Raw genomic sequence first — 16,638 nt, 5'->3', positions numbered from 1 at the left:
AGATGTTATATTAATTAAGCACGTTTAAGCAGATATTTCGAAAACAAGTGTCTTGTGTTCACTGAAGTGAACTAGCAGGCTAATGAGAGACAAAAGTGATTGGTCACGTGGTCACGTGCCAGTCTAGCCATTCGGAGAGATTACCAGCATTTCGCTTACATAACCATTCCTTCACGTTGGCTGAATATACGTGTTATAACTGGGATCACTGTTTACAAAGTTTTGTTTTGTTATTATTTTTTATGAAGGCCCAGGCGTTTTGTATCACAGAAAATAAATTGGAGGATCGACGATTACGTAAAGGTTTGTCGCCGACCATGAATTATTACACTATTTTGTGGAATTCAAAATGTAAGGCCCACATATCTTTAGGACGGCCGTAGCTAGATTGGTTTAGTTGTAACTGTCGCCATAACCAAGCGAATGGTATGGTTATTTACACTAAGATGATCCTTTTTCATTAGTTATTAGACTTGTAAGTTAATATGCTATTTTTCTTTTTTTACAATACAATGCTTAATAGTTATGTTTAGCACTTGTATCTTGAGTGATAGAGAGCATTTCGAAGTGCAGTGTTTTTCGCTTTAATACTCGTTTTTGTTCCGAGAATCTCGTGAATATATCATATTATTTGGAAACAAACTTGTGGTGCTCGGTATAGAACCACGTGAGTTTGTATACTTGAAGATATTTGCACTGTTTCAAGGTTAACACATGTGTAAAATATAATATTGCATTACGCTCTACTTCGTTATGCATGTTACAGATTTTATTAAGCATATGAATATAAAATAAAAAGTCAGTGGAAATGTGAAGTGGTGAAGTCTACAGAACTGCCTGAAACTGTGTTTCGGTTGCGGGTGGCTTTTCCATTCAACATGTTACAATAAAATTTATGTCTAATTATAGTAAACGTTTATACAGAATATTACAATATTACCTGATGTGACTGAAAGTTAAACAAATTTATTTAAGTAAGAAAATAAGTGTTGTTGTGTTCTATCAATATAGAAATGCTAGTTTATTTCAATCATTTAAGTAAGATTTTTTAGACACAATTCAAAATGGTAATAATTTCTCAACAAAAAAATCTGGATAAATATAATCCTATTTTTATCTACTGTATCATCCACGACTTCGTAAAACCTATTCGATATCAGCTTGAATAGCCTAAATTCCTTCCCGCCCTGCTTTCTTTTCCGTAATAGATTGTGTCAGTAGCCGAGTCTGGCTAAATTAACGTAAGATTGGGCAATAACGATAAATTGACATAGATGTCGTAATGAAAAGCACGGAGATTGCGTGATGCCCTCAGGGTGGAGCCCTATTGCTCCGGATATCCACGTTTTCTTATTTACTTAATATAGACCATAGCGCCACAAGCTTGTTATATAACACCACAGTCTACTAATCCACACAGTTGTTCAACAAAAATGACAAGATAACAAGGGGCAAGATGCGGGTGGAACGAACCCGAGGTAATGTTGGTCGTATATGATTAAAATTGATATAAGTATAATCTTAATATATATAAATCTCGTGTCACAATGTTTGTCCTCAATGGACTCCTTAACCACTTAACCGATTATAATAAAATTCGCACACCATGTGCAGTTCGATCCAACTTGAGAGATAGGATAGTTTAAATAATTTTAATTACGATAAATGACAACCCGGGCGGAGCCGGGGCGTGCAGCTAGTTGTTTTATAAAAATATGTACATACTTTTTGTGCTGTGGCAGATTACAAATCACCATCGCATGATAATAAGCCTGAAGATCTGTGTTTTCATAATTTAAATTCTTAACTAATATTGAACTGTAACAACCGCGATATTGTCTAAATGTTTTTGGCTTTTAGTATGAGATCAAAGGCGTTGAACTACTGTATGCTGTATTCTGTGGTAATATTGTGATTTGTGACTTTATTACTGGAGACCTGAAAATCTTTCTTTGAAACACGTGTAGACCAACCTGGAATATATTTCATAGATTGAACATTCTAAGAATGCAGTAATAGATGATTGGATTACGGATTGAATTAGTTATTTCATTATTGACGATACTTCTAATGGATAATTATCACAATTCTAGAAAATACAATGACTCTGGCATCTACTATTGACTTCTTTGAATTTATATTTTACACATTGCTAGTATACAAAACAACAACTTCGTGGAATATATTGGATTAAATATTCAAATGTTATTTCATATTCTAATAAATTGTATTCCTGGTAATACAGAAGCTTTGTGTATCTACTGCGTAGGATGACGTATCGGTTTGGACAGTATTCCCTAAATACAGATATGAATGGAAAATTCATTTGGCGCCAAGTACTTGATACGTTGACCCTGATGAGTATTGATAACGTTCATTAGTCTATTTTTAGTAAGCGTTCATTACATTTCACTTCTCCTGCAATATAATTCGAATGGTAAGAACGTTAATAACATCATGTTAATGCTTTATTTATAACTTATCATATTTCTGAAAAGGGGTAACTAATAAATTACAGACAACACCAAGCTTTGAAACAAGGTCTTGTCTTTCCAGTTAAGAGAATAAGCTCGCAAGTACATATTGTGATAAAATAAGAAGTAACAGGAACTCTAATAACTTAGGTATAAAGAAGGTCAAACAATAAAAAGATCACAATAGTAGATGCGACATTTTCTAGTTTTCCGAGAAGCCAGATGCTTTAAAATTAGTTATTACTTGAACAGGATACAGAGAAGATATTAGAATAAAGCTGAAACAATATACGCCATAATACGATGACAGTTTGTGTGTCTTGGAGTTATCGTATACGTATCTTTTTATAACCCCAGATGTTGGCTATTGCAATAGATTAATAGATTATACCTAGACTTCTATTTCTGCAGTCCATTTATTTTGACAAGATTCGAACTAAATATAGCTCCGCTTCCGCCCCACGGCTCATCGCTACGAAATTCTAGTTTATGACTCAATAAAATTCTAAAACACATCAAAAGGTGAAAATTCAAATTTTACTAGCTATTTACTAGCAATCCCCAAGTTGCTGTATAAATAACGGAGACCTTCTGCGAGATATTCGAATGTTGATTTCAATCATCACAGCTTTGTTGGTTTAATTCATGTATGCCAGTAATCGGTTACTGAAATCAAATCAATTTTAAAAGGGAAGTGTAAAGTAAGTGCATTAAAGGGTTTTTTTATGTTATTACATCATTGCATTATATGTATTTAATATCGTTTTATTTCATTATGACATTCCTAAATATAATTTAATAATTTAAAAATAAGTATAATAATTTATTTTTATGACATTTGAATTCGAATTCTATAATAGTTGTATCCTGCTTTACTGCTATAAGGATTTATTTAACTAAGAATGCCTAAATTACTAGCGTATTAATAACACTAGCAATGGAATATAGTTTGCATGGCACCCGAAAACGAAATATCCTTACGTCATTACATAGTAATGAAGTGTAACGGAGTCACGTGAACATGCGGCGTAGCGTTACGTAGCTAATATGCAGCTAATATAAAAGCTTTGAAATACAACATTGTTTTGTCATTATGTTAAAATAATAATATGACTTTACTATTTTGGGGACTTACAACGATGTTATTCACCGCCTCTAGTGTAAAATGTAAATACTAGGTAATGAGTTAACGAGTAGATGATGAATAATGAGCTAGAAATATCTCTGACAGAAAGAAGGAAATTTGTATTTTAAGTGGCAATTACCATGAGATACGAATGATTTTTCTATTTCTACTTTTGATCGAGCACGTAGCGTAACATATTTTTCATTCAAAATTAAGATGAAAACGTCGAAGCATCGTCGACTTTAAAATGCGCATTTTATTTCATGATATTATATCTATCAGAAATTATATATATTTTCTATGGATGTGACCTTTTTAAATAATTTCTTTATGTGGTCTATAAACATGAAAAGCCATTAAAGCTTCAACATCAATAATTACATAACCAGACATTTATATGATATGCGGCCTTTATGGGATTTATCTGAATATCCTTTACGATAAAATTATAACATATAACCTCTACACGCGTTAATTGTACTGAATTCTACTGCATTACAATTTTTGTAATGATTAAATTGTTGCTTGTAGATTTTATTCAGAAACAAGCTCAGCATACGCTTGCATATAGACAGCTAATTGATCATTACGTTAAAAGTAATTTCATATGAAAAATATTTAATTGCCGGGTTGTTTACATTCGCTTCCTGAGAAAATGGTAGTCCAATAATAAGATCAGACGTTCCCTCGAAAGTTGTATGTTCAATTCATCGTAAAACGCAAAACCTTTACACAGAAATACTTAACAGTTTAAATGACGCATTAACAAGATTAGTGTACGTTTGTATGAATGCCAGGATTTATATATTTTTGTCATTGATAAATTCAAAAAATAACAAATAGCTAGTTGAACTTCGTCCAGCCACTTTATGCAAGTGGAACCACATGGAACACACCAAATTGTAATGATTTTTTTATGGATCTACTTTAATATTAAAATAATTCATAGTTTAGTGGCGTTGTTTTCGCCTACATTTTTACGTATGTTATACTAAATTTTTGTATTAATATAAAAAATAATCATAATGCAGTATTTTAAATGAGTCAAACATTAGTCACAAACAGATGGTCGCTGATGTGCGGTTGCCTTCACTTTGAATGAAAAAAGGTCACGTCACGAAGGAAATACATAAACTCAATAATAAATTTGAAATATTCATTTTCGCTTATTTACATCAAATATGAAATTTTATTGTTATCTATCGTAATATTGACCGCCTCTTTGGCATAGTGGTTACCGCATGAGCGTAGATCCGAGGGGTCCTGGGTTCAATTCCCGAAGGGGACGCACTAAAAAAAGGTCTCGGTCTGGTAGGACACAGAAGGCTGATCACCTACTTGTCCTTAAAGAAAATCGATCAGTGAAACAGATGTACATCATCTGCCCCATACCCCACCAGGGGACACGGGACTTCACTTTTTATCGTAATATTACCATATACTCAAAATGCGAAAAATGCGTTACTGGAAATAGCTATCATTCAATTGCATTTTCGGGATTAATATTGAACAAACTGTTACGAAGCACTTACTCCAGTTTGTAAATAACATAACAAAATAACATTAAAAACTATAAAAGCAGGAAGCAATATTTTAGAATGCGAGGTTAGTGGCGCGTACGATATAAAAACATTATTTGTAAAACAATAGGAACGATGTAACAAAACACGTGGATTCCTTTCTGTGGTGTTCTTATAACTGTACCCAATTATCAATAAAATAATTTTCCTTTCATAATAAAACAAAGAACGAACGAAGAAAAATATTTTGAATATTCAAATTATTTTCAAAATCGATTTCCTTTCTATTGCATTAAATAATAAACCACATTCCTATAGTAAAATTCTATCTATATAAAGAATTTTAGGCGTGCAACGAATCAAATCCACATCGATCATCAAAAAATAAGCATTTATTGTAAAATATTAGTTAGAGTATAATATAAATCAACGGCTACAAAATTTGTAACTATCAGTCGAGTACTGGAATACTTACTAAAGAGCTACATATTACGTAGTTTCTACGTAAATGATTTTATTGACTAAATTCAGTTGAAGCGAAACTCCTCACCTCATAAAAGGATATTAGGTGCACACGGTACCAAATGAGAGGAAACCTTAATTTTAATATGTTGTTTATAAATAAATTCGGGGACGCAATCAAACTAACTAATTTTAACTTTCGTATTGTATCACATTTGAATCTGTAAAAATAAACAAGATTACTTGTCGCCCACTACTTGCAAGCTGCGTGATTCATTTCCACGCGACCATGCTTGACATACGCGAACGATTCACACGAGATATCCGACAATTTGTTTCGCTAATTCAATATTTACTATTCCGTTTGTTATTTCAAATCGTTCAATGAATTCGATGCTACGTAAATTTCCACCGTTAATTTTTAGTTCATTACGTCATACTAATTGTAAAATTATGAATTACGTTTACGTTCCAGAAAATATGACAAAACTCTTTATGATTGCTCGCAAAAATAACTTTACGGTTGTGCTACTTTTTAAAAGTCAATGTGCTACGTATTATAATAAATAACAAAACGCATGAAATGCTTTATTTTCGCCGCATGGTCGTTGAATGGTTGAGGAGTTATGGTTCGAAAACAAACATTAATTGTGTGACGAGTTTGCGTCGATATATTTAAGAGTTATCAATCGCTTCCCTTGCGATATGTTTGTGTTTACGGCACTTTTTACCGATTACCCGGAGCACAGAAAGCATCCTCGCTAAGTAGCGGGTGGCATCCGGCATGGTTCATTCCACCGACTGAATTCCTCTGTGACAAGTTAATCTTCACATCCTAATTTGTTGGGCGCCGCCTTGCCATATCTGTGGCATTTAAAGAGCCCGGTCAAAAACCTTACCTGAAAGCACAAACATTCATAATCCTCATTGATTCCGACCTCATTCTTATAAGAAGTAGTTAAGTGGGACACATTATCATATTTAATCCTATCAGTTCAACGACCAAACCATACCTTTGAGTATAAACATTGCCGATGATATATTGCGGTCTGGATATAGTTAAAAACTTTCGTAATTTAGGAATGGTATTTTATACAAAATTATATCTAGGATGTGTGCTGAGTAAATAAATATTAATCAAAATATGTAATTTAATAACTAGAAAATAAATTGTTACTTTATTTTGCCAAATTTAGATTAACTTTGATACATTGTTAGGATATTGCTTAAAATAATTCTTTAATAATTTCCATTTAATTTGAATTTTATCAAATATTCAGTATCGATATTTTCATTAAATAAACATGAAATGTGTAAGGGTTGTGCTGGTATTCTTTCATAAAACAACGCAAATTATTTCTCCGATTACTATTGAATCTACAAATCCACGTGCTAGTGTCATTCACCTGTGAATACTTTCCGTGGTCTCTAATGAGGATTCGATGGAAAGTTTCGGAAAACTAGAAGGCCCATTTCATTGAACAAATATTTGCGAAAGCAAGTTTCCATTCACTCTGCTACTATGTAGGGAAGAATTTTGTAATGCCTTGTGAAGGGAAAGTACTACTAATACTGTAGACAGAAAATTTGACTGAAAGAAATAATGTTTTATGAGAAAGAAAATTGCATTCGAAGATTTCGGAATATTCGCACACGGGAATAGAACCGACTAAAATCTGTTAAAGTTATAACTCGCACTTTAATCACATCGATCATTAGGGTAAATTATAAGGATGAAACCTAAAAACCTTGATAAATGAAAGGAAAACCGTAAAATCTTAAATTATTTACAAACAATGTTTACCAACCTCATACACACAGTTACGCTTCATTCAAAAAAGGAGTCTTCGTTAGCAACACGTGCAAATTGCAATCGTCATATCTAAACAGATATTCATTAATTTAATGGATAAACATGAATTGAATTTGATGAATTTTTAATTGCTAACAAAAGTAAACAGTTGGGTGTTTGGGTAATAATGCTTGACCCCTTATAAGTTCAGAATTCATGGATTCCTCTCATTTCTAGTTCGTTTGACAGATTTCGTCCATTTGATTGATCCTTACGATCAATGTAGTAGTATAGAGTAGTAAAGGGAGTAATTTTAGCAGAATTTAGTCGGTTCGATTCTCGGGTGGGATAAGAAAATTTTCCAAAATTTTCCTGGATAAATGTTTTTCCATTGCAAAACATACCCACATAGGATTTACCAACAGGTAATTTTATTAAAGTTAAATTAATATCTATAATATGCACATCATACATATACTCGAAAGATATATAAGAAACTTGAAGCTAAATTGAATCGTCTTAATATGCAGTATTTAAAAAATTGAGAAGTTTATATAAAACATAACTAATGAACATCTATCCAGAACAAGCAGGAAAATTGCTATTATTTTACTGCCGGCATAAAAAATATAATAAAAACCTAAAAGTCGGTATTAATAACAATTAGCTAATTATACCACGTAAGTAGACATGTAATACTTCATAAGAAATGACCAACACGCAAACTAATTACTTGTACAGTAATTAATAATATGTAGCGTTGTATGAGAAATAATATAAATAGGTTCCGTGCATCTAGCCACGTGTTTGTTTCAGCATTCAGCGCACATTCCGCTAGAACTTTCCCACAACGATCGATAGATATAGTAGAAGCAAGGTTCAAAACAAGGGGTGTTTCGCTTACTTATATTATATATCTTGATGTGTTTGCTATTGTGAATTGACTGAATGCTTAAATACTTGGAGTGATTCAGCGTTAAGACTTGTCTGATATTTAAGTTATGTTTAAAACCCGAAACTGGCAAGAGTGTTAATTATTATTCATGTGGTAACGATTTGTACTGTATGAACAGTAGGGCTTTATGAGATTTCCTTAACATCTTATTGAATTTATTAAAAGAGATGACAGAACATTGTTTCACAGATACAAATAGGTACAGTGACTTATTAATTAATTCAAAACAGAACATATGCGTGAATTAAAATATATTATTAAATAACATCTATTAACAACATAGAAAAGTCTACAACGTTAGTAAGCAATGGCGTGTTATTATTCGTTATGATTCAACTGATGTTTACGGCTGCGTACGGTTCACGGTTGCGATATTTTGCAAGTTTGTTTGTTTTCCCATTAAACAATGTAAATGTAATTAAATAAACATTAGTTTTGCAGTAACATACATACAGTTTGATCAATGACACGCGGTACATGTTACAATGTTTATCGACTACTCTGTTGTTCTAAGGTTGTCTACTTCCATAATGTTGTATTATACTGAACATTATAACTAAATTATTGTCTACTAAGTAAACCATTGTTTTAGGACCATTCATATTCAAATTACGGCTTGTTACTGAGTATTGCATGAAAGGTCACAATGGAAAACCTCAAAATAGAATCAGAAATTGATCTATAGAACGGAAACACCTGGGCTTTACGTTATCTAACTACTGCTTGACAAAAGGCAATAATCTACACGTAATATATATTATAATCCGAACAAAACATGGATATCTATCACAACGGGCATATTCTCAGATGCGTTTTCGTACAAAATAACAAACCGTTTTGTTTTACAATCGATAAGCAGCCTAAAAAATTTACATTTACCTATATGTAGAAAACGTATACAGAAGGCAAACAATTACAATTTGAGTTTACTGAATTCTTACATCTTTGGCTTTGATTCTCTGTAAGTTTTGTCAATAGATAAGTAAATACAGTTAAAATCTATTCGATGGTCTCACTGGCTGAACAAATAGACAATATAAAATAAAAGACAGAAATCCTTTCAGTTCAGTTCAAATTCAATCCTCAGGCAATACACGTTTTTATTTATTTATATATAATTAATCAGGATGTACTGAACCATTTGTATGACGAATAAACAATATTGTTCAAGGAAACCTGAAGATTCAACAGATATATGTTTCGCAATAAGTAATAAAATTGAATAACTATAAAAATATAAACATTCGGAAGGAGATACGGGTTGCCAGGATAAATAAATACGTCTTGTTACACAAATGATGCTTCATATGAATTGCTTTCGCGGAATTCTAAGTAAATCGGTTTAATATTGGTCTCTTTACGTTTGAGACATCAGCTTTATAATTTTTTATACTGTACAAATGAACGATTTAGTTGTCCATTATTGAAATAATAAAAATAATTGACTTAATGGCCAGTAATTTCTTTAATTTTTTATTTATACTAGATTCGAATGTTTGACAGTACATTGAGTACTAAAAGTCTTCATTAATTTCATATAATATAACAAAAAACAAATGCTCATACAATTAACATAATAATATTACGATATCCATGACCTCCGAGTGAAATATTAGGCCATTAAAATGTAATCGTCCAAATAATTAATGAAGTAATGTCTCAAAACATTAATGAACTGCAATAAGTGGTACATGTTACATAGCTACATGGAAATGTATAGTAGAGCGCGTAAAATTGTTTTAGAACTAGGTATAACAACAATGAATCATACTTGTGGAGAATCCAGGTCAGCTGTGTCCTCGAGGAAGGTCGTCCACACAAAACTCCTGATGGTAGATGAGCGTCTAGTGTTTGTTCAAATACGTTCCCAATAAACTCAACATATAACAAATCGTTTGATTATGAATTCGTTTGATTTTGAGCCTTGTAATTTTTATTGGTCTAGAATAACACACGTGTTTGTGTAGGTCAAATGTTTCGGCAGATGTATCATGTTATGAAGTTGTTATGAATTAATTGTATTCGAAATGTAATGTCTTATCTTATAAAAGATCGTGCTGAATTGCTTTAAAGCCTCGTGAATTATAATTAGGCTTGATTAATTTGTTCGGGACAAAAATAGTCCATTGAAACATACAAGGTATGTAGAGCACGTTTACATATAAGTAATTCAGACGATGTTTTATTCCTTAATGTAATATGTATTAACTTGCTTTTTGATCGCGGCTTCGCTCACCTGCGGCTTCGCTTCTGCATTTCTTCTTCGGAGTTGACTGGTCTCATTTTAGATGTTTTAAATACAAATCAGTACTGCGGCTTTTAACAATCCTAATATGGGTATGAATACATGCTACAAATATTCCTTTAAGCTCCCAAATAAAGAAAATATTTCGCATCATATTAAAAATAATATTTCTTTACCGCGTTTATTTGTAATGAACGACAATGTCAATTCGCGATCTTGGTGCCAACCGGCCGACAGCTGCCTTTCATACCGCTAATTGTCACGAAACTAACGCCTCGAATATCTTTTACAGGTTGAACTTTCACGGTCATTTCAGTTTACAATGTGTTAAATATTATTTCATTGTCAGTTCTACTTATTTACATCATAATTATGTGTGAACGAAGTCCGCGGATGTGGGGACAATTCAGACAAAGATTCGCTCAAACTCCGAGGGCAAGTGTGTCTTGTTACTTGCAACATTGATGAAATATATTGACTATTAAGAATAAAAAATAATTAAAAAACTATTTTTGAGGTGCGTGAGATGAACTTATATACTCGTACATAACAGTATATGATTTTTGAATTTTTTTCTTTCTATTTTAATGCAAAAACCTTACTGTTCTAATCCAAAGCAAGATTTAGTAAACAGGACCTTTAGTAAACATTTTAACCTATTAATAAATTGTAGTACTTAAAATAATTAATACTGTTCTTTATACTTACAACTAGTTCGCAGGTGATAATATGTTCGTGAATGAACCAGTTAAAAATTTAATGTGACTGTTTCGATTCGGGCTTCACATAAAGGCTTTGTTCAAAATGAGTGGACCTTGGCCTGTGCCTGTATAATGTAAAGGAGATATAATTATTAGCATAATAATTTAGGCTTGTTCATCGCGATACATAAAGTACGTCCATGCCGCAGGACGTCGTGAGACATCATCAGTCTCTTGGACCATTTATCACTTGACTCGTAAACATACCCTATCCAACGTGATTTTAATGTATTTCGAGAATAATCCCTGATTTAGCCCAGATATGTCGGCTACTTTAGTATAAGCCTTTCAGCAAAGTATGCCAAATTGTTTGAATTGAACGTTTAGTTTGCATATCTCATGCCCGTGTAAATTTCATCTTAAGTACTGATCGCTTAGTGGCAAATAGTCGCTTAGAGGCAATAAAAATATTAATTTATTCGCAATAATGTGGTCTAAGTAACATTCAACCGTTTTGAATAATATTATTTCTATGTTTATCTCGAAAATAGAATGAAAATGATTATCTTTACTGAATTTATACCATGTGTGTATAATAATCATTCAACTTATATACATATCATAACACGAAGAAGGTCTCAGTTTGACTGTATTTTTTTTTTGTTTGTAACTCAATAACTCCAGGGGTTTTTAACCGCTTGACGTAATTCCTAATGTGTTTCATGGGAAATTGTTGTCGGTCTGTCCCATTTTAAAATTTCGAGCACCTCTCTCCCAGGAACGTCACTGATATTTTTGTAGATAAGAATTATTTTTCCGTATAACTAGTAGATAATTATAATAATTAAGCAGTTAAAGAACATCAATCATAAAAATACATAACGCATTTGATAAAAATGCCAAATGGGCAAAATTATAACGGTATGTGGTACATAATATATTATAGTATAGTACTATAATACCTGTGATATTAGATAAGACAACTAGATATCCTCTTCCTACCAGTTTACATAAATACCTTACGTAGAACCGTTACTTAAAACCTCTATTTGTTTTTCCTAATTTTTGTTATAGCGGCTAGAGAAATACATCATCTTTGAACATTTCAACTGTTGTCATGAGATTATAGCTTAGCGACGGACAGACGGACAAACAGACAATCAGATAAAGAGATTGATAGCGAAGTTTTAATAATAGGATCTCGTTTAACCGTTTGGTTCCTTCATCAATCGTAATTTGTCAATTTTTTTTTTCATAATCAGATGTAGAGATGTCGGCTATATTTTACCACATACAACTGATATAATAGGGTATAGGGCTGACCCCTAGACCCTAGACCCTAGAGGCCTGAGCCTCTATATATTAATAAAGTGTTTATAGAATAGTTTTTTTTTAATTCTATTTTGAATAAAGATCGATACAAAGATCTTGAAAATTTAGCTTTTTGCATATTTTTGATTTTTATTTGCTAACGATTCAAAACGTGCATAAATCCTCAATTAAAATAAAAATGTTTAAATATTGTAGTGCGGATAATTGAATAACCAGAAACAATTCGTTTCATTAATTTTATCTGTATGGGTACTATAGGCATAGAGAATCATAAATTTAATTCACAATTTTGGCAACTTCAAGGAACGTTGAAGAAAAAATATAGTCTACAGTAATAGTAATATAGTGTGTGAATGAGAAGTCACTCTATGCAAATACTACTGGTAGCCTTACTACTGGTAACAAAACACATAGGAATCACGTATGTACGTGGATATCTATCCAACTGTGAATGACATTTTGAAATCATCCCAGTAATTTTTAAGATTAGAGCGTTCAAACAAACAAACAACTTTTCAGCTTACATTATATAAAAGTTATGCCTTACTGTTATGGTGTGTAATTCTTTTTATTTCTCATTGAATATCTAAAGACTGTCCTATTATATGCTAATTTCTGTATAGCTCATAGATCGAGAGCCGGCAACAGTAGACGACGGCTGACTTCAAATTCCCGAGGAGGAAAGGCATCCGGCGTGAGTGCAACTGGCCCGGCGCCAACTATGCGCGTGCGCAGCTAACAATATAATATGGAATCTACCATACATTTAACAATATTGGACGTTAATACAAATATTTTATGAAAATCTTAAGTAGCTCTTATTCTCAACAACTGTGTTACCATATTTAGATGTGAATGAAAAATGAAACGAATATTTAAATGAAGAATCCAGGAAGGACACTTGTTGAAGAAAGAGGTTACAAAGGTTTTTGTAATCATTATAAAGATTGCGGCATTAAAGCACAACGAAGAAATCATTGTAGTAATAAAATTATTTTACTGCCCGTTTTTGGATCTCAGGCATAACTGAGGCGTGTTTCCGTATTTACTTTGATGTACTACTGGTTTTCATTACAATGCGTTTAATAATAAATAACAAAATTATTATCTGTATACTTTGTTACATTAGTTTCAAAATTCGTCATGTACTTTACAGTTAACATTAGTTATGTACCTGTATATTGTTATAAAAAATCTGTATAAATGAAATATCTTATCCATGTTTTCCAAGCAGGTCGTAGTGAGCTGGTACAGACTGCTACACGCGGGCCAGTCGGCGCCGTTTCTACAATTTATTGGCTCTATCACCACTTCCGACTTTAATAAACATTGCGTACATAGTTCTATAATTGTATTCTACTTACGCTTTTTGCTCATGGTAGTAGAGTTTTTAAGCTTTTCATATTAATTAATATGACAATAATAAAATAAAATGCCAATTCAATTAATATGACACGGCACAGTACACACATACAATACTGATAGATTCATGATCTTCATCATAATCAGCCTCCTATGAGGGTTCAGGCCATAATCCACCACGCTGGCCAAGTGCGGGTTGGCAGATGTCACATGACGTCGAACTTTTGATTCTTGGACATGGCGGTTTCCTCACGATGTTTTCCTTCACCATTTTAAACAGTGGTGATGTTATCCACATGAGCAAATAAACTGAAAAAATCAGTTTATTTCCAGCACGCTCCCCCGGTCTCCCACGCTCACTTATTGATTTTGAAGTCCGAGGTTCTCACCACTGAGCCACTAGTATAGAATAGAAATAGAATGGTAACAAGTAGATATTATTAAGCGCATAATATGTATTGATCATTATACTAGAAAAAGCTTCTTGTTAGTAAACACGCATTACGTAAGTGCGGCTTCAACAAAATTACGAAACAAGAAAAGTTGTTCTTAGACAAAAGTAATATCATACTTTTCCAATAGGATATTGGAATTTATTCTGTTTTCATTACGCACAATGAAGATAAACATTACATTGAAAACTTTACGATATGTTTTGATTAGCTTAACCCAATTCCCTGCGATCCTCGCATGATAATGTAGGTCTTTCCTATTTGAATATTTAGTAGTTTAAAGATACATACTCCCCACAATGTTTGCGAAAGGAGACATTTTGATCTTTAATGAAAATACCTACCTTAATTCTGGGATAAACGTTGATAAAGTCTCCCCAAGTGTAAAATTTATTATAATGTTCTGAAGTTTGAGACAGAATAAAGTATGAAATAAGTTATTAATTTTATAACACAATAGCTAGTCATCCACCTACGCAGTCTACTATAGTTACTATTGCACTCAGAGGTTGTGTATATATAGAAGGGTGAAACATTTTTGAAAATTTTCTTTTTTTTTGTGTTGTAATATAAATCATAACCATTATCTATATATCTTGTGTTTATTGCAAAATTCATAATATGCATATATTTGAAATATGTATATCTTTATAAAAAAAATAAGAGATACATATAGGTACGGCGAAAAGAAAACGCAACCGTAGCATCGATGACTCATTTGTGTTTTCATCAGACACATCAAAAACATGGATTATTATTAATATTCGGTACTGGATGAGGCCAGACTTATTATCGAATTACCTTGAATAACACATAAAGCAAATAAGTAAGCGAACTTTATTGAAGTGATGTTTTCTTTATGTTTTTTAATTTTATTTAAATTTTAGAATCGATCTAATATCAATAATATTATATGTAATAAAAAGATCTAATAATGGACATTTAGATGTAACTTCAAATTTATTAAACATTTTGATTTATGGTTTAATATTTATCGATGAACATTTCATATTTAAATTTCTAGAAAAAATCCCGTATAACATTTTGTATTGTTATTTTGAGACACACATAAAAAAAATCTGTTTTCTTGAAAAACAATCATTAAAATCTACACATACGCCGTTATTACAACATTGAAACACATCCAGAAACTAACGTCTTTACTTTTCGTGAAGAATGCGTCTCGAAGCGATGAAATAGGACGACCCTTTTCGCAATTTCCGCATATATATTGCCAGAGAATGTTAAATTTTAGAAATAAATATAATGAAGTCCGTTAGAAGTGATATTTTACTCAACATTTGACACACTTAGCTAGGATTAGAACAGAATTAGCGAAACTACGACGGATTTATATTAATGCATTCTAAAATCTTATTTAAGTGCTTTTATTGTCCTCTGTCTCATAAACCTAAAGTGTGGCACCTGTGACATATTGACAGCTTTTGTGAAAATGGCATATTAATAATAAGTTTCTATGATCGACAACTGACAAAAGAAAATTATTTTATTTAATAATTTCATTACCTATAAAATTATTAGCAGTTGTATGTAGAGAATATTAAACATGTATTCACATTGAATATATTACCTTTTCAATTTGAACTTCATAATGTTATAGAGCAATTATAAACTTATAACAACTATTGATGAATCACTTAAATTGGCCACTGATATTATTGCTATGCAATTATCAATCTTATTAAATATCGAATGTGGGAGACGAGGATGCTTCGGCACGAATTGGACTAAACCCTCTCTCGGACCCTCAATGGGATAGGTACCACACCCCCACAGATGACCGGTATGAAAAAGCATAACATGCGAATTCTACTTATTTCGTGTGATGAGTGGAGGGAGTCCAGGCGTCTTTATTTTTTTCCTCACCCTCCCAAGTTCATTCTTTGCTAATTCATTGTCCTTGCGAGCTCAAACTTCAAAAAAAAACTTATGTCAATGCTTACCACCACCGTGATCACTGTAAGATTAACCGAAATTTTATGGTAAACCGTGTGCTTTAGTAAATTATGGACTTTCATATGATCACAATCATTATTAACTCAACACAAAAATAACTAATTCATATTTTAAACTTTCATTCATAGAAAATTGCTTATCTATTATTACTCAAAAAACAATAATAGCCGTTGCATAACAAACCTCCTCTACGAGTAGAGCAAGTAAGCACAGAAGCGACAAATAATTTATTTTATATTA

This window comes from Zerene cesonia, chromosome 1 (genome assembly GCF_012273895.1).
Source record: "Zerene cesonia ecotype Mississippi chromosome 1, Zerene_cesonia_1.1, whole genome shotgun sequence".
In the NCBI taxonomy this organism is placed as follows: domain Eukaryota; kingdom Metazoa; phylum Arthropoda; class Insecta; order Lepidoptera; family Pieridae; genus Zerene; species Zerene cesonia.
The sequence above is the reverse complement of the archived record's forward strand: the minus strand, read 5'-3'. Positions refer to the sequence as shown.